Source organism: Dermacentor albipictus, unplaced genomic scaffold (genome assembly GCF_038994185.2).
Source record: "Dermacentor albipictus isolate Rhodes 1998 colony unplaced genomic scaffold, USDA_Dalb.pri_finalv2 scaffold_11, whole genome shotgun sequence".
Lineage (NCBI taxonomy): Eukaryota > Metazoa > Arthropoda > Arachnida > Ixodida > Ixodidae > Dermacentor > Dermacentor albipictus.
In genome coordinates this window covers 12,490,572-12,509,275 of record NW_027225565.1, presented here as the reverse complement: position 1 = coordinate 12,509,275, position 18,704 = coordinate 12,490,572, and positions in this window count along the sequence as shown.

Below are 18,704 nucleotides of genomic sequence, written 5' to 3'. Positions count from 1 at the left end.
GTAGTGTCCAGGGGCTGTCTACTCAGCTTCACGGTTTAACAGTGAGGGACCTTCTCCTGTGGGCAAACACCAGGAAACTTCCAGATATTCTTTGCTCCTTTGATCAGGAGAAGGCTTTCGACATCATTAGCCATAGGTACCTTTTCCGTGTTCTGGAAGAGGCTGGTTTTAGTGTGGGTTTTTGGCAAAGGGTTCAAGCTTTGTATTCTCGACCGATTTCTGCTGTTGTCATACGAGACCGCGTGTCGGAGGCGTTCATTGTGGGACGTGGTGTACGGCGGGGGGACCCCGTCTCACCTGCCCTCTACGTACTCGCTTTTGAACCGCTTCTGCAGAGGTTGTCCTGTGACAGCAGAATTGGCAAGTTCCTCCTCCCACCAGGTTCCCCTCCGGTTGCACTTTTTGCCTACGCGGATGACTTGTTCATTGTCGTCCCGGACGAAGCATCAGCTTGCGGTGTCTTGGAGGTCATGGACAGTTACTGCAGGGCGAGCGGTGCAAGGTTGAATAGGTCGAAAAGTGCAGCCATGTACTTGAACTCCACTCCGTCCAGTCCGCAGCCCGTTCATGGCCTCCCCGTGAAAACGAGGCTGCGCATTCTAGGCTTCCAATTCGAACCAGATGGTCTGTTTCCTGAAAACTGGCAACAGGCTAAGGAGAAGCTTGACACCAGAATTCAGGAGTTCAGCGCGTTGTCATGCCCATTGACTGCTCGAGCGACAATCCTGCGCTCACTTTCGTTTTCGTTCCGGACGTATGTGGTGTGTGTGTCTCCTGTTCCAACCCGAACCAAGCATATCTTGGAGAGGGTCCTCTTTCGCTTCCTTTGGAAGGGTACAAATGGTTGTGTAGCTAGGCGGGTGCTCAAGTTGCCCAGGGATAAGGGAGGACTCGGAATTCCCGACCTGGGCATCGTGGCTACTGCACTACACGTCAGATGGACCCAGGTCGCTCTTAACACGGATGTGCTCCTGACTCGAAGCTTTACCTCGTTTTTCCTTAGCACCCGACTCCGCTTGTTTTCGCAGAGCACATTTTCCCACTGTGTTCCTCGCTCAGGTACCCCGTCCACCATTTATGCGGCGGCTGCCAACTCTTTGGTAAGCCTCCGCACGGTTCACCCCGACATCGACGTTGTTTCAACTCCACTCCAAGAATTAGTAGACATCCTTACCCCAGGCCTCCCCCCTCATTGCCAAATGTATGACCTGTCCATTCACAGGCCAAACTGGAAGCTCATCACGGCCAGTTTCCTCGATGCTAGGTGAGCCACTTTCATGTATCGCCTGGCGCGAGGGTGCCTGCCGTTGGGCTACAGGCCCTTCACAGCCGTCCGGGCTAGTGGAGTGTGCCCGTTCTGTGAGGACTCGGTTCATGCCTTTGCGCAGTGTTTGCTTCCTGCAGCTCTTCTCCGTAGGACTGCTAGTCTTTTTAATCTCCCAGGCGTTCCTTATCAGACAGTTCGATTTTTGCACCCTTTGCCTAATCGGGCGGTCAACCACTTCGTGCTTCTCCTCACCGAGTGCTCCTACCAAGTTTGGTTGGCACGCCGCGATGCAGTTTTCGGGGGGAGGGCACCGGGCCTTCACGAAGTGCTTGCGAAAGCACGGAAGGAGGTCTGGTTCCATCTCACCCGGGAGCGGCACCACTTGGGCGAGAAGTTTTTCGAAGTGTGGGCCCGTCCTGCGGTGATTTTTGATGAGTCAGGTGGAAAGCTATCCATTAAGTTATGATGCATGCTCCTATGGTCGCTCGACTCGGCCGTGTGTGCAAGTCGATCTACGGGGTTTTGTTTGGTTCAGTGGAACCCAGAGCTGTAACCGGTGGTGGCGCACCCTTGGTTGGTCACGCTGCTCCGCGGACGGCTTTGGTGCTCTCCATGGTTGTATGCCTTGGCTTCTTTTGCGCCGAGGTAGTCCGAGGGTCAGTCAGGCTTGGGTCCTGTAAGACCGACATGACTGTTTGTGTGTTGAGTGCGGTAACTCTGTGTTGCTGCACCACAACAGTCCCCTTGTCCGGGAAGGACCGTTGGCCCGAACCAAAGCCCCCCGCCCAGTCAACACGGGTTGAGGGGGAGAACCGGGGTCAATGTATCGGATGATTCTGGGTTGATGAATACATGAACGCTCATGGACGCGGCGCCTTCAAAGGTGCCAAGTCCTCTTCCCATCTGACAACGGTTCGGGCTCTCGACCTCAAACGATCATCATCATCATCATCATCATCATCATAATCATCATCATCATCATCCCGTTTTATTACGCGCACTGCAGGATACTGCAGGACGAAGGCCATAGAGTTTCTCACTACATTACCTAGAGGGAAATCTGGCGCTGCTGCGCTGTGGAATGCATGGGAATGCCATTATATTGAGACTTCGGATTGGCGTCGTTCTCGAAGAGAGAGGACGCCTTGAAGACGCGCTTGGCAAGCACCGTTCCGTCTGTCACAGTGATTAGTTTTCTACTAAAACAGCACGGAAAAAGCTGTTTTGGTTTTATTATTACGCAAAAACATGTTTTGTTTAACTATGAGAACTTGTTATTGCGTGTACGATTATATGATCCGTAAGAAGTATCAGCGGGCCGCTAAAGTTCGAGGACAGACGACAAGGTTCGCGATCGCTTTGAAACAGTTTGTCGTCTGGTCATGCATTGTAGGTGAGTAAAGATGTAATATGCGTGAATGGAAACATTTTATAAATATTTTACTTTGAGAACGCGTTATTTGTGCAGCCATATCCACGTTTTAGACGAAGCCTCGTACAACACCAGCCAACACGAGCCTCGCAGACACATATACCTTCATTCCCATGACGGCACAGTGCCCCTTAAGGAACTCCCGTAGAGTTTCCAACAAAAATTTTTGTAGGAAACTCTATGGGAACTCCCATAGACGGTGGCGCCAGATTTCCCTCTAGGTGTTATAGTGAGAAACTCTATGACGAAGGCCTCTGAAGTTGGTAGGCGCCGACACTCTCAAGTTCAACAAATGGCCACAGAGGGCGAAAAAAATCGACCACGCGGCGCTGCTAAAGAAACAGGCATAGTACCACTACATGCATTGTACACAAATTAAAAAGGTTCCCCATTGAGCGCATTATCTCCCGCTAGAGGCGCTGTAGTAAGCTCAATTTTAACCTACAAACTTCAACAATAACCGAAGCGTTTCTATTACATGACAGAGTACAAAATTATCATTACTAATTTACATTGTACTTTTTATTACAAACTTGTTTTTTTTAGCCATTTTAAACTCAAAATAGCGCTCAGCATCATCGACCTCCCACGTGACCTCTGGCCTGGATTTAAAATTTTTACCGGTATGTTCGCGTTCATGGCAGGTACGGATTCTTTGGTTCGTACATCGGTTGGTTATTTTGTGCAAAAACCAGTTTATTGCGCTTCGATATCTGGCGTTATTTAACTTGGGGTGTAAGCCCGAAAGCTAGGTTTCAGTCGTGAGCCATGTGGAACACGTCTGCATCGAAATGGGAGCCGGGTCCTGCTGCGACTGGGGACAGCAATACCGGTGAGTCATTTAACATCGCTGCTTCAATCGCTATGTAATTTATTCGTCTCGTTAACTTACAGGCGGAGGCAAGTTAACGAACTACATGCTGCATTACATATGGGCAGTCAGGACCCCGCGTTGCTGTTTCCGAAATAAACTTTCAGTTGCGAGGCCATCATTATAGGCACATTCACGAAAGAGAAAGCGATATCGGAACGCGCGTCACATTTTTCATCTCGCTGTAGCCGTAGCCATGGGTGACTGAGTAGCCTTATCGATATATTTTTTTTTTCGAGTCCGCCGGCAACTTCTTTTGTTCACAGAACCGAATAATCCTTTGATAAACTGTAGCTAATGTAGTGAATTTAATGTATTAAACAGTTGCACGCATGATAATTCATCGTTATTTCGTACTTGTTGGTTACAAATGTTCTTGCTGTTCAGTTTGGTTTACCTCAGGACATTTTTGCAGTAGTGAAGCGGTGCGTCACGTTCATGCACACAGAGAATGCATCATTTCTAATAGCTTCACGTCTTTCATCTATTTGCTTGTGAAACCAGCAGTGTGATCTCTTCTAGTGTGTAAACGAGCGCACAAATGATCTCATTTGTGATCTTAGTAATACTTAAGCTGTTGACATGCATTGTAGCTATGCAGAATTCAATTTTATGGAGAATAACAATATTTATTTACCATGCAGCTTAAGCACCCTAGAACAAATAGTGTACATTTGCATGTGTTCTGTAGTCACAGACCATTACAATGTATATGTCGCACCTTTTCGCATTTTATATTGCAAAATTGTGCTTATTCAATTTCTGATGCAGCGAAAATTTCTGTTCCAGACATGCAGTAATGAGGACGGCACCAGTATAAAGCGACACACTCCATGCACTAAACAGAAGCTGCTGCCTGCTACAACAAGGTCATTGTGTGGACTTAGGCTGCTACTACAAGGTAAACAACACTTGGTTCAGAAATAATATGCTTGATATATGCTGTATTGGCTTGCTAGTCCTGAGATACGTGTCATTTGTTTGTAGCAGATGATATGAACGTTTGACCATGTTTTCGGTTCAGCATAATTGGTTCAAACATAAAAGAAAACACTACATGAGTTTGGATAATCTCTGCTGTATCTCATGTGCCACTGTTTTGCCCCAACAGAGTCTGTGCCAAGTACATCTTGGTCATCACGGGAGCCCTCATTTAGACCAACAGGAAGGGGCTGGAGCCGAATTCGCAAAACCACAAACAAAGAAGCCATTCCAGAAATATTTGGATGAGATATCTCGTCTACGGACGACTGTTTCAAGAGTGCAAAGAGCCTCCGCCATCATTCCACCAGCACGGATATTGGCCGAGTCATCCAGGTACCTCAACAACAAAAACTGTCTTCAGGTGTACCTGCAAATTTTGAACAAGCACAGACGACGCTGGCCAAAAGAGTTCCGTCAGCTTGCTCTTCTTCAGTGAGCTTCCTGGCCTTGCCAATTCGTGCCAAGTATAATTTTGTTTCAGTGAATGCAAGCTTTTTCATTCCACATTTTTGTTAATGATCATTCCTCTTCCTCATCCAAACATTAAAGGTATACCGATTACTTGCTCATATTTATTACCAGTCACTGTCTAGATGCAAACATATCTGTAGCAGTATTTTCTAGTGTATGTTGCCATGTGCAATTCCTCTCCTCAAATAACTGATGCGGCATTGGCGTGTGTCTTGCATTAACCTTTACGCTCTGTGCTATGTAGCATTTAACTTTTCTTAATGTTTTTGGTTTTCAGTGCTTGCAAGGTAGAGTGGCTTCTTTCTTGAATGCAAACTTTCTCATTCCCATATTGAATTCCTATTCTCATTTAGGGTTGCTATTCTTGCTCGACAGCCTGTGTTTTTATGGAAGCGACATCGAAGTGATTGATTGCAGAATCTGGTTTCGCTGCTGTCCGACTTGGTATTTGTCACCCTTTTACGTTTCTCATATGTGAGAGCCTGATCAATTGCACTGGGAAACAGTCTCTTGAGGAAAGCACCTGCTCCTACAGCCCACACAGTGACATAGACTGCGAATTTACACGCACCGTGATTGGTACTCCCCGTTCCGTCCTTTACTTCTGCTGCCGTGTGCAAATTTTGCTTGTGGCCTTCCTTAATTTGGCATCAACGGAGATCTCATACATGATCCACTGTTGTCATGTGGATCATGTATATGCACCCTAGCCAATCACACGGCCAATCTATAGTGCCAATGTATAGATAGAGCGATATGTTAGAGTATGCTGAAGTGATTTGATTGCAGAGTCTTGATTCAATGTTGTCCCACTTGGTCATGGTTGCCGTGTTACATATCTCGGACGTGGCGGCCTGGTCAGTTGTATTAGCCAACGGCCTCTAGAGGTAAGCACCTGCTCCTGCAGTCCGCACAGCGACACAAACTCCCTCTTTACGTGTACTGCGATTGGTGCTCCCTCTTTGTCCTTTCCTTCTGCAGCCGTGGGTAAAGTGCGCTTGTAGCCTTCTTTGGCTGCGATTTGGCGTGAACATGATATATCAGCTATCATACATGATTACATGGTTTGAAGTGTATGGCATCCACATAGGTGGAAAGGCCTGCAAAATGGTGATTCCCACAAAACGGACCATGTCCATATTGAGAGCAGGTGGGGCACCAAGTGTGAGCGACACATTAGCGGCCACCTGCAGGACAAAAAGAAACGTGCAGGTAGGAAAGGAGGTAACGCTAGAATGCCGGATAATTCATGTCACTGTGTTGGCTATGGCAGCAGGTGCCTGCGTCACCCGATTGATTCGCAGTGCAAGTTACGGTGACTGTCAGTGCAAACAGGTGGGGCACTGTCCAATCTGCTTGTGCTGCTGGTTGTCACTCGTTACCATATCGCCATGTGCGACGACGAAAGTGAGCAGTTTACGAGCTCGCGTTAACTGCTTCAGCGTATCTCTAAATGCAAATTTTATTTCTGCTCTTGTACGAGAAGGTGCACTGCTTTTCTCCTACCAATAAAGTCGCACGTCCTCTTCACTCACTTGTGGCTTGTTTGTATGGGCGTCAGTAGAGGCCCTTTAGTCTCCTGGCAATTAAAACGCGGCAGCTGAGGCATGCCGCAAAGCCAGCACGGCGAGCACGGCGCGTACCCAGCGTACGCTACCGGAATAAGCGGCCATATTGAATATTGCGCAAAAAAAAGAAGGCATTTCCGATGGATGGATGGAAGGTAGGAGCGTCCCCTTTGAAACGGGGTGATGGCAGTTGCCACCATGCTCAGATGTTTATTTTGCCTTTTATTTTTATCTGTGTTGTGAGTTAATGAATTTCTCGATTTTCTTTAAATACGTCTTCCTACCCTTTTAAACTTATGTCACCTCTCTGCTTTTGAGCCACCAATCCTCCAATCGCCTTTTGCTAATTTCCACCGCACATTTATTTACATGACTATCATTATCTCTGAACCCTAGGGCCTCAGGAAGGGTGACTGTGGCCACATCGACATCGGGATTGATACCATCACATTTTAGTATGAGGTGTTCCAGTGTTTCTACATATTTACCACACACAGTACATGTGTCTTCTTCTTCGTTAAATTTCTTTTTATAGCTCCGCGTTCTAAGACATCCTGATCTAGCTTCAAAGAGTAGGGCACTGCCTCTTGAGTTATCATAAAACGCTTCCTTCCTGATCTGCTGTTTCCAGTATCGATATAGTTCCACACTATGCTTCTTTTCCATTGAATTTATCCAAGTTTTACCTTCCGCGTTTTTAACCTGTCGTTTATTGCTCTGTCTTCGTCCTCGTGTCCGGCATACTTACTGGTTAGCTTCCTAGTTCTTTTGCGCCATTGTGAGTCAACGCTTTGTCTGTATAGGTATTTAAATACCTTATCTGCCCACCTGTTATCGTCCAATTTCCTCAGACATTTTTCGTATAGGATTTTACTCTGAGCTTCCCGTGCTTCGAACGATGCCCAGCCCATATCTCCCTGTACTGCTTCGTTTGTGGTTTTCCCGTGGGCACTTAGTGCTAACCTTCCCACAGCTCTCTGATTTACTTCTAGTCTCGACTGAACCTCTGCCCTTAAACACAGGGCCGCATTCCCGAAAGTAAGCCCCGGCACCATTACTCCCTTCCAAGTACCTCTCAGCACCTCATACCTGTTGTACCCCCACAATGCCCTGTGTTTCATTATACCGGCATCTCTTCGCCCTTTTGCTATGAGAGACTGTTCGTGCTTTTCCGTGTACATCTGCCCTTAGTTTATCCATACCCCGAGAGATTTGTATACGGCCACTCGGGGTATTTCATGGCCCTGTATTGTAAGCTTGTTTGCCACCAGGCTCTAAAAGTGTCAAGCAGTTGTTTGTGCAGTTTCCTTCATGACGGTTGTAGTGATATCGTGTTTAATGTGATCCTAATTGCCCGTGATAGTTGACTGTCTATTCAGTACAAGCGTGTTCCTATGTATACCGAAATAGCTATTACTGATGTGAATATGCGCCTCTGCATTTGACTATTCTTTTCGAAATTTGACACCTACAATTTGTATTCGATAAATCAGTATTCGATCAACTACTTGTAATGTTCGCATAACGCATTATGACAGCTAAACATTTTCATTACCTCCAGACTGGAAGTAAACAAATACAGCGCAACTCGAAAGAGCACAAGCAACGTAGTTTTCCTAGCATGAAAATTCATTTAGTCTGCACATTATTCCTACACTTTTTGTCCTTCTCGACATTCGTGGTAGCAGAACTAGCTTCTGTGGAACGCGCTTGGCCGCATGTTGTTAACATGGCGATTACAATTACTCGTGCTTTGTACAAGTCAAATACCACATTTTCGGCCTTGATTTACCTGAAAGCCGTCGTGAAGTACTGACTGCTCTGAAAGGCGTGAGAAACGGCGATTTCTTCACTCGCGCGGGAACGAGTCAAGCAGTTCCTATATTGACGCCTTTCTTTACGCAGTCGATATGTTTTATTCGTCTGCTGTGGTCTAAATATGAACAGAAAATTTATTAATTATGGTTTAGGTAAATTAGCTTTCTGGCAAGCTTGCGCGCGTCTATCAATGAAATAGATTTAATGACACCAGTGAATCCGTAGCTTTTAAGCGCATTCAAATAGATTTTGTAAATAGTAAGGAAACTTCAATTTTGAGTGAGCAATGTGAAGACTATGAGGACCACTGTGCTGTGAAGCACAACCGCAATGTGAAGGCAACCATCGGTTCAGCATGGAGCCTATGCGTCGAACAGCGAGTTTCGGCTGCTTGCATATAGCTTTTAATATTAAAGTGACTTCTTGACGGTCATTCTTCAAGCAGCCTTTCTTACCTATCAGTTTTTAAATTGTTCATTCAAGGCACAAAAAAAATCGCAGATTGCTCAATTGAAAACTTCTGTAAACAAACGTCTAGCGATAAAATCGGTAATATGGCAACACATTTTGAATAACAGGTAAATTAATAGACGCAAATTAATTTTTGTATTTTCATAGATGGTTGCGTTAGCCGGCCCCAGCAAACACGGGATGATGCAAGGGGTGGTAAATTGAACTCGTTTTGAACTCCCTAGCGACATCTCTCTCAACAATGCAGTCTTGCAAGGCACTCCCCCCAGGCGTATCGCACCGCAAACCACGTTAACCCTTAAGTGCTTACTGCGGCAGGCCGAGCATCGTCTCCTACAGCACGTGTCGACGATGCTCGAAAGACAATCCTAGCAGCCCAAGCAGGGGATACGTAATGAAGAAATTGTACCGAGGTGGACGTACTTAAAGAGAAGCTATACGGGGTAGGATTCCTAATCGATAAGCACATGGCGGGCAACATTGACGAATTCTATAGCATTAACGAGAGGGTAGCCGTAGTCGTATCCAAACTTAATAAGAGGTATAGATTACAGGTAGTACTAGCCTACGCTCGAACATCCAGCCACGACGATGAGGACGTAGATCACTTTTATGAAGATGTTGAAGTAGCGATGAGAAGTGCAAACTCGGTATACAGTGGTAACGGGTGACTTCAATGCAAAAGTTGGTGAAAAGCAGGCGGGTGAACGGGCACTTGTCAACTATGGCGTCGATTCTAGAAACGCTAGAGGAGAGATGCTGGCAGAATTCGCAGAAAGGAATAAGCTAAGAATAATTAGCACCTTTTTCAGGAACCGTAGGAACAGAAAGGGGACCTGGAAAAGGTCTAATGGTGAAACAAGAACTGAAATGGTTTTCATACTTTCTGCGATCCCAGCACAGTGCAGGATGTAGAAGTGATGTGTAAGGTAAAATGCAGTGATCATAGGTATTGAGGGCTGGGATTCACCTCAATTTGTGCAGAGAAGGATTAAATTGGTCATGAAAAACAGGTAAACTTAGAGGCAGTAAGGGTAAAAGCCGACAAGTTTAGGCTGGTACTTGCAAACAAATATGCAGCCTTAGAACAGAGAGATGATGATGATGATGACACAGAGGTAAAGAATGAAACCGTAACGAGGCTGCCTTCAGAGGCAGCAATTGAAGTCGGAGGCAAGGCACCAAGGCAACCAGTAGGCAAGCTCTCCCAAGTAACAAAGGACCTAATGAAGAAACGACAAAGAATGAAAGTGTCCAACTCAAGAGATATGATAGAATTCGGGGAACAGTCAAAACTGTTCAACAAAGCGAAAATAAATGATATTAGAAATTATAACGTGAGAAAGACTGAAGAAGCCGTAAAATATGGACGCAGCCTGAAATCAGAGAGAATGAAACTTGGCATAGGACAAACCAACATGTATGCACTGAAAGATAAGCAGGGTAATATCAACAGCAATCTCGAAGGTATAATAAAAGCAGCGGAAGAATTCTATACTCACCTGCACAGTAGCCAGAGGACTCACGAGTTCTCTATTCGAAACAATTATGAACAGTATACAGAAACTCCTCCTATATCTAGAGATGAGGTCAGAGGGGCCTTGCAAGGAATGAAAAGGGGAAAAGCGTCAGGAGAGAAAGGAATAACAGCCGATTTAATCAAAGATGGAGGAGACATAATGGCAGAAAAACTTGCAGCTCTCTATAAGAAATGTCTGTCGACTGCAAGTGTACCAGAAAACTGGAAGGATGGACACATTATACTAATCCCCAAAAAGGGCAACGATAAAGAACTGAAAAATTATAGGCCCATTAGCTTACACCCAGTATTATGTAAAATATTTACCAAAATAATCTCCAATATGGTGAGATCAACATTGAACTTTGGTCAACCGAGGGAACATGCTGGCTTCAGGAAAGGATACGCTACAATGGATGTCATCTAAGTCATTATTCAGGTTATCGAGAAATCGACAGAGTACAATAAGCCTCTCTATACGGCTTTCATAGATTAAGAAAAAGCCTTTGATTCTGTAGAGATACCAGCAGTCATAGAGGCATTGCATAATCTAGCAATAGAGTCCGTTTACGTAAATACCCTAAAATATATCGAGATTACCCAGCCACCTTAATTCTACACAAGAAAAGTAGGAAGATAGTTATAAAGAAAGCGGTCAGACAAGGAGACACAATCTCTCCACTGCTATTCACTGTGTGATTAAGAATAAGAATAAGAATACTTTTATTGCCAATAATCAAATCAGTACATTCATACAGGCCTGCCAAAGCCTTTGAAGGCTTGAGCGGCAGTGCCTGGCAGGCAGCAAAACCATACACGGTACATTGATATACCAGTTGTAAGCAGCGAACTCAAGTATACAACACCAAAAAAGGTTATTAGAATTTATACATTGTGTATGAAAAGAAATTTCATTGAGCATAATGAAACACAGAAGTACAGCAATGCGTGTGAACAAAAATTACCGTGAGATGATGCATAACCATATACCAGACTGACCGTCATGGTGCAAAGGAATGGCACAACCACATGCACAAAACACAAGCAGTAACGGTAAATAAATGGAACAAGTACGCCTTTACGAACAGACACGCCATAGCAGTCTCTTTAACTTATATTTCGTTTTTGCACAAAATGTGCTGTGCGGTAATTTATTGAAGTAGGTGGGCACATAATGGGCCCGAGCTCTAGTGCCGTACCTTGTGGAACAACGTGGCCTCCAAAAGGGGTCCCTGGGCCTTAAGCATCGGGAAGCTGTGTATGGAACTAGGAATTGACTGTACCAGAAGTGTTTGAAAACAACCGTTTGCATTAAAAGATCATTGAAATTCGGCATCGAAAGTACTTTGAAACGGTCTGTGTCAGCATTCATGTTCAGATCACAAGATATGTTTTTTAAGAGGGAGTGCAGTATCGCATTTATTCTGTTGTGCCAGCGGACAGCACAGTGCCCGTAAATTGTTATTCCATACCGGAGCAGACTGCAGCCTAAAGCATGTGTTATAGTTTTCCTTACTGATAAGGGCATGTAGTATCTTATATTGTACAGTAGACAGGATACGGCGCGAAGCTTTTTACAAACGTAAGCAAGGTGGCTGTTCCAAGAAAGGTCGCTATCAAGATATAAACCAAGATATTTTACAACAGGCGAGTACTTTAAAGGTCTACAAGAACAAGCTGAACAATCTGAAGAATGCAAAGCAAGAGGATAGTCAAGGGCTACCCTCCTTAAAGGATTATGGAAGCAGATTAATTGCGTCTTAGATACATTTATAGTAATTAGGTTGTTTTGAAACCAATCCATAGCTTTTGTGGCAGCAGACTGTAAAGAAGCAATCGCATCATAGTAGCTGTGGGCGGTAGTTACGATCATCGTATCATCGGCGTATTGATAAAGAGAAACGGGTATCACGCTAGAGAGGTCATTTACAAAAATATTAAATAATAATGGGCTGAGTATAGATCCCTGCGGAACTCCAGCATTAATAATGGAGAATGCACTAGGAACTTCCCCAACTGAGACGACCTGACGCCTGCCCCGAAGGAAATTTGCTAACAACAACCAAAAAGCACCCCGAAATCCTAACAAGAAAAGCTTATTTAACAGCAGATCATAATGAACACTGTTAAAAGCCTTGCTACAATCAAGGAGGAGCGCACAAGCAACTTTGTTATTATCGAAAGCTATATTCAACTGATCGGATAAATCTTCCAGAAGGATTTGAGTGCTTTTGCCGGGTCGGAAACCATACTGACTAGGCGACAAAATGCTGTGGGCGTCTAGAAAGCTTGTCATTGTTAACAATAAGTGTTTTTCAAGTATTTGAGCGATAGAAGGCAGAATTGAAATGGGGCGATAGTTTTCAATTTTATTACGTGCACCGCTTTTATAAAGAGGTATAACCTTCGCTGTTTTCAGTTTTACAGGAATTTCACCACTTGAAATTATGCGATTAAGTAGTGTTAGAAAAACTTCTTGGATGTATTCATATGTTCTGCGCAACTCATTAATGGAAATGCCGTCAATTCCAGGAGATTTATTACATTTTAAATTGAATATAATCGATCTTAGCTCTGCCTGAGAAATTGAAGAAATTGGAAGAAATATTCAAGTTATTAAACTGGGAAGGTTTACTTCCCCTAATAAACAGATCGCGCTTATCGACCACATATTATCCAATCTTCTTACTATCCCTGACTGTGGTGTTGTCGAAACTTCAATAAAGGATCATTACCCAACATTCGTGCACTGGTGTACGAAGCTGGGTGTTCTGACCGCAGCAGTGAGCTCTCGGGGTTTTGGATAAGTGTCGGGTAGATTTAGTCCAGTTTTGTACATACCAGGCAGGGTTCTATACAAACTTATATTGCCTAATATGGAGATAGTGCCACGATCGACATTTGTGGCACTATCTCCGTAAAAAAATATGTTATAATCACCACATCTTTCCTGCACTAAAGGTGCAGGCAAGATGTGGTGCAAGGTTCGTGGAAACGCAAGGCAACGTTCGTGGTGTAGACTTCACTTTATGTCCGGCAGAGACCCTATACTCTCTCTGCGGCTGGGGTAATTGCTGTTTACCGTGGCACCAGAATGGTGGACAATACAAGCGTCTCTACTGAGTCAGTAATTGCCACGTTTGCAGGTACATCTTGCCCTACTGAGATAAGAGTCTGGCCTCTAATATTCAGAGTGTACCCGCTTGCCTCGCGTCAATTATAATGTCGCAATTGTTGGAGCTATGGTCACAGCATGGGTGGTTGCAAATCCAGCCTTCGTTGTTGCGTACGCTGCGGGAGCCATTACCCTAGTGATTGCTTGGCCGAGTCGGACTCTTGCTGCCTCTGTGGTGGAGCATACAAGGCTGATTGCTCAAATTGCCCTGCTAGAACTCAAGAAGTCCAAATGCTGAAAGTTTTGGACAAAAGGCGCTGCTCACGCCAAGAGGCCATTCCAGCGGTAAAGGAAAGATCCCATGGTTATGCGAGTGTGACAGCACGACTCCAGGCTGTCGATTAAGGAAGCCTGTCAGAGGTAATCGCACAAGCTTTCGAAAAGTTTATGGCTAAAATTATGGAGCGGATTGGTGAAAGCGTCACAGAATATTTTAATGAAGTGGCATACACAAAGTTAGAACAATGATTACGGAGTGCTACTGCTCTGCCATCAAGGTCTGACATGAATGCTTGTTTAGCCCACTGTCAGGAAAATGGTGTAATTGCGTCCAGAACCCGTATAGAGCAAGTCAGGCCTGTTCCAGGTTCCTCAAACAAGGCAACTACTAGCCCAGGCAATGCTGACTACCAAGATACCACAAACATGGAAATTGACGTGAGGGCACAGAAAAGGAGGTGTTCTCCCCTTGAGGCTACCACTTCACACTCAGTAAGTATATCTAAGAAAATCCTCCATGAAGTCAACCCGTGATGTCATAATTTCGAGGAGGCTGTGGCCTCTGCGGTGCTTTCATCACTGGTAGGTAGGGAAGGGTGCTGCAGCGGAACTGCAGATCAATTTTCGCTACTTCTACTGATTTAAACTTCTATCTTCTCAAATTTCTCCAGATGTAATTTTACTGCAAGAAAAACTTGGTTACACGACCACTAGAGTCGGTTATGGCAAAATGCGGTAAAGATATAATTTTGGCTGTTGACTTGAACTCTCATCATGTATCATGGGGATCGAGGACAGACCAGAGCGGAAAGCGTCTATGGGACTGGGCAATAACAAATAACTTTTTCAGCCAAAATTTGAGATCAGTGACATTTTTCGCGGACAGTTTAGATCTGTGCTGGATCTCACATTTCCGAATCAAGCTCTTTCCATATCCGCATGGAAAACGGTGAATGTCGGGACAACCAGCAATCATTTTCCAGTTGGGTTTGAAGCGGTAGGTCCACAGTCCACCATGGAGGCTCTTTTGTGGATTACCGTACATTTAAAAATGCTTGCAGGCCACTTTCAAATCAATTGAAAATTCTCCATTAAAAGCTGAGGACATTTGCTCAATCATAGATACTTCGCCCAAAAAACCAAAGTTCCAGTCAAAGGCACGCAAAGACCCTGCTTCTACAAACTGATGGAATGAAGATTGCTCGTGGGACTACAAGCGACGTAAAGCTGCATGGAAAGAACTCATGCATAAGCAGTTTCCGAAAAACTGGAGCAACTATAAATTTATTGCTGGAACATTTAAACGAAGGGTGTCTAAGGCAAAAAACGATTACAATTTCCGACATTTCGAATTCCGTTCAATAGCAACTAATAAGCATGCAATATTTCGATTTATAGGATCCCATAAAATGAGTCCACGCCCTTTGAACTGGGCGTCGGTAGTTTTAACACCAGTGAAAAAGCCGGCTCTCTATATGTAATCGTGAGAGGGTTAGAGACCCGATGAGCTGCCTCCCTTCCTTTCTCTCCTCATGGACAGGGCACTTTAGAAGATTTCGAAGCGTTTCCTATGTCAGAATTGTCCCAAGCTGTTCCCTGTTTACCAGCTGCAGCCCCAGGACCCGATAGACTAACTACTAAGATGATTAAACTTCTTTTTGAAGTCGCTCCAAACGGCTTGTTAGATGCCGTAAATTACGCAACACAATATGCATGGATCCCTCCTGTGTGGAGAATTTCGAAGGTGACTAGGCTGCTGCAAGACCAAACCAAAGGGTATGTTCTAGACAATATTCAGCATGTTTTTCTAACATCAAATTTTGTAAAATTAATAGAAAGATTATCAAACGCACATATGGTTAAGTTTGTGGCCACAACAGAATTATTGACCGCTGTGAAATTGTATTTAGACCAGGGATGTCAATTTGGTTGCGCACACGTCGACCTAGAAAGCCGAATTCACTTGTCTCGTTACCGAAACAATATGCAGCTCTAGTTACATTAGACGTTTCTGAAGCATACGATAGTGTGGAATACCCCATATTAATAAATAGGATGCAGAATATTGAATTGCCTGACTGATTCGTGACGTGGACTGCTGAGTTCTTGCAGGGCAGGGAGTTGCAGTGTGCACCAAGTGGAATTTCATCGGGAAAATTTAGACAAGCGCGCGGGGGTTTTCAAGGCGCAGTTTTGTCCTCACTGGTGTTTAACATCCTACTCAGGTCCATTGCTTATCATCAGAATGTAAGCACGTACGTTTATGCTGATGACATAGCGTTTTTTGCTTCACCAAGTGATATTCAGTCATTGTACGAGTGCTTCCAGGAATACTTATGAGAGCCAGAAGCATGGCTGGACAGTATTCGCTTATCCCTTAATGTACATAAGAGTGGCGTTCTTGTCTTTCCTCTACAAGACCCAGTCACTGTATCCCTTTCATACCGCCATTCCACTATCCCAAAAGTGGAAAAAGTCAAGTACCTTAGAATTATTTATGATGGAAATCTTAATTGGCGTCGTCATACTGAACATATAACTAATAAAGCTTTCCGTGCAATGGGGATATTAAGAAGGATAAGCAATAAATGATGGGACATGCGCAGAGACACACTGATAATGACTTACCACGTGTATATCCGACCTATACTAGTGTTCGGCTGTTTGTTTTTCTCCGGCGCCGCGGCTTACAAGCTACGTCCACTAGTTTTGCTGGAACGTGAAGCGCTTCGCTTATGTCTGGGGCTACCTGAGTTTGTAGCCAACGCTGTGCTCTACAAGGAATCACGATTACCTTCCCTTGAAATGAAGTTTAAGATACTCACCCTTCAAACATTCATAAGAGTCTATGAATCCCCACTAAGAAGGTTCCAGTCCATCATCATCAAGCAACGAGCCCATTTTTTTGCAGTCACATGGCCACGGTTTCACTAGCCAGAAGTCATTATATCACAATCGTTATTGAATCTGTTAGATGTAAATATAAATTATATAATCACGGCAAACAGCACCTCAAATTCACTGATTATTACTTATGATGACTTATACCCACATAATGCAAAGCAGCTTCCCTCGCATATTCTTAACGGCTTACTCGAGGATCACTTCAATCATCTTCAGAATAACGTAATTATAGCAACGGATGCTTCGCAGAGGGAGGAAAAGGCAGGAGTTGGAATTATTTCATCATCATTGCATAGGTTTTTTTCTATTCGGCTTCCCGACTTCGTTCCAGTATATCTAGCGGAATTCCTAGCTGGCTTCCTAGCTTTACGAAAGCTACAAAATTCCAGGACAACCGCGGTAATAATCATAAATTCTTTGCCGCTGTGCACCTCACTTACTGCTCCCGGCGAGTCGCATATATTGAAGCTTTGTACTCAGCGGTTCCAAGTCATTTGTGGAGTTTACGGTGAATATGGGAACCTGGGCACAAAGACATATTTATTAATGAGGAGGTGGACAGCTTGGGCAAGGCTTCTTTCGGCAGGCCCGTGCTTACACTTCTTCCAAAGGTGGGTTTTACAAGGTCTGTCAGGTTCAAAAGATACAACCTTTTAACAGCAAAATCAAATCGGACTAACGGAAGTCCCATTAACGAGACTGCGTTGTCGAGTCCCATCTCTAAATCTTTACATGCACCGATCTGGTCTGACAACATCCCAATTGTGCCATTTTTGCAGCTCATGAGAGACGATCGAGAAAGAGAGAGAATCAACTTTTGTGCTGAGTCCTTAGTGACGGTTGGTGCGCGCTGGCACCAGATGGGGTGGAACCTTCTTCTCAGGTCCCATATGTGTCCAGCAGTTCCTGGGCCCTAGCCGCCAGCGCGAGCTGGGTCGGTAGGTCGGGGCTGGACAACAAGGTCTCCCATCGCTCGGGGGGGTTGGGGCTGGGGAGGGTGGGGGGTAGGGATGGTGGGGGGTTCTTGAGCTTAGTGCACTCTGCAAGGATATGTGCTAGAGTGCCTTTTGACCGTCGCGGGCATGAAGTGTCATGCTCTGTTGGGAACATCTTATGCAAGAGCACGGGATGCGCTAGCGACCCCGCTTGCGTGCGTCGCACGATCGTTTGCTGAATTCGGTTGAGTTGCGGATGCGGACGGGGAAGCCTACATCTGCCGCTTCTGTACATTTGCGTGATTTCTTTGTAGCTTGTGCACTACTTACTGGAATGCCGGCGTTTCTCCTCCCTGAGAAAAATGACATTAGAAATTACAATGCGACAGTTCGACCTGCCATTGAACACTCCGGTACTGCTGCCTTTCGGAGCCTCTGTGCTTGGGCACTCACACAGGAATGTGTACGTCGCCTTAGAAAAATTCAATATTAAATCAAACCGATTTCATTGGTGACCGTATTTTTCTTTGCATTCCTCGTTTTTGCCTCATTTATATCATATATAATTTTTTTTGCTCTTGATGGAATGACATTCTGTGAACCGTTATGAATTTTCCTCGCTTTAATTTATGCAACAAAATTATACATTATTAAATTCATTACCTGAACACATAAGCAAAGTCTGCCCGACTCTTGGCCAATACATGTGAGTGGGTATGCGCCTAACCCATCAAGGGCATCATCATCATCTACTGCTGGCACTACCGATGCAAGTTTCACCAGAAAGAAGATCCATTCGTCAATTTTTATTGACATAACTGCCACTTCGGTCTGGTCCCCAGTAATGGTATGTGATAACCCTGAAACTGCCTATACACATTTTCACAAATTATTTCTAGTGTTATTGAATTGTAAAAATGAATTCTAAAATGAATTGTAAAAAAACATTCAGCTCCTCGTTACCCACGGTTATACACCAGTTTGCTAAATTGCATACGGAAAAAAGATAACCTTGAGAAAAAAAAATCTGCCATTTACCACTGCACTTCACGAAAGGTATGATAAATATT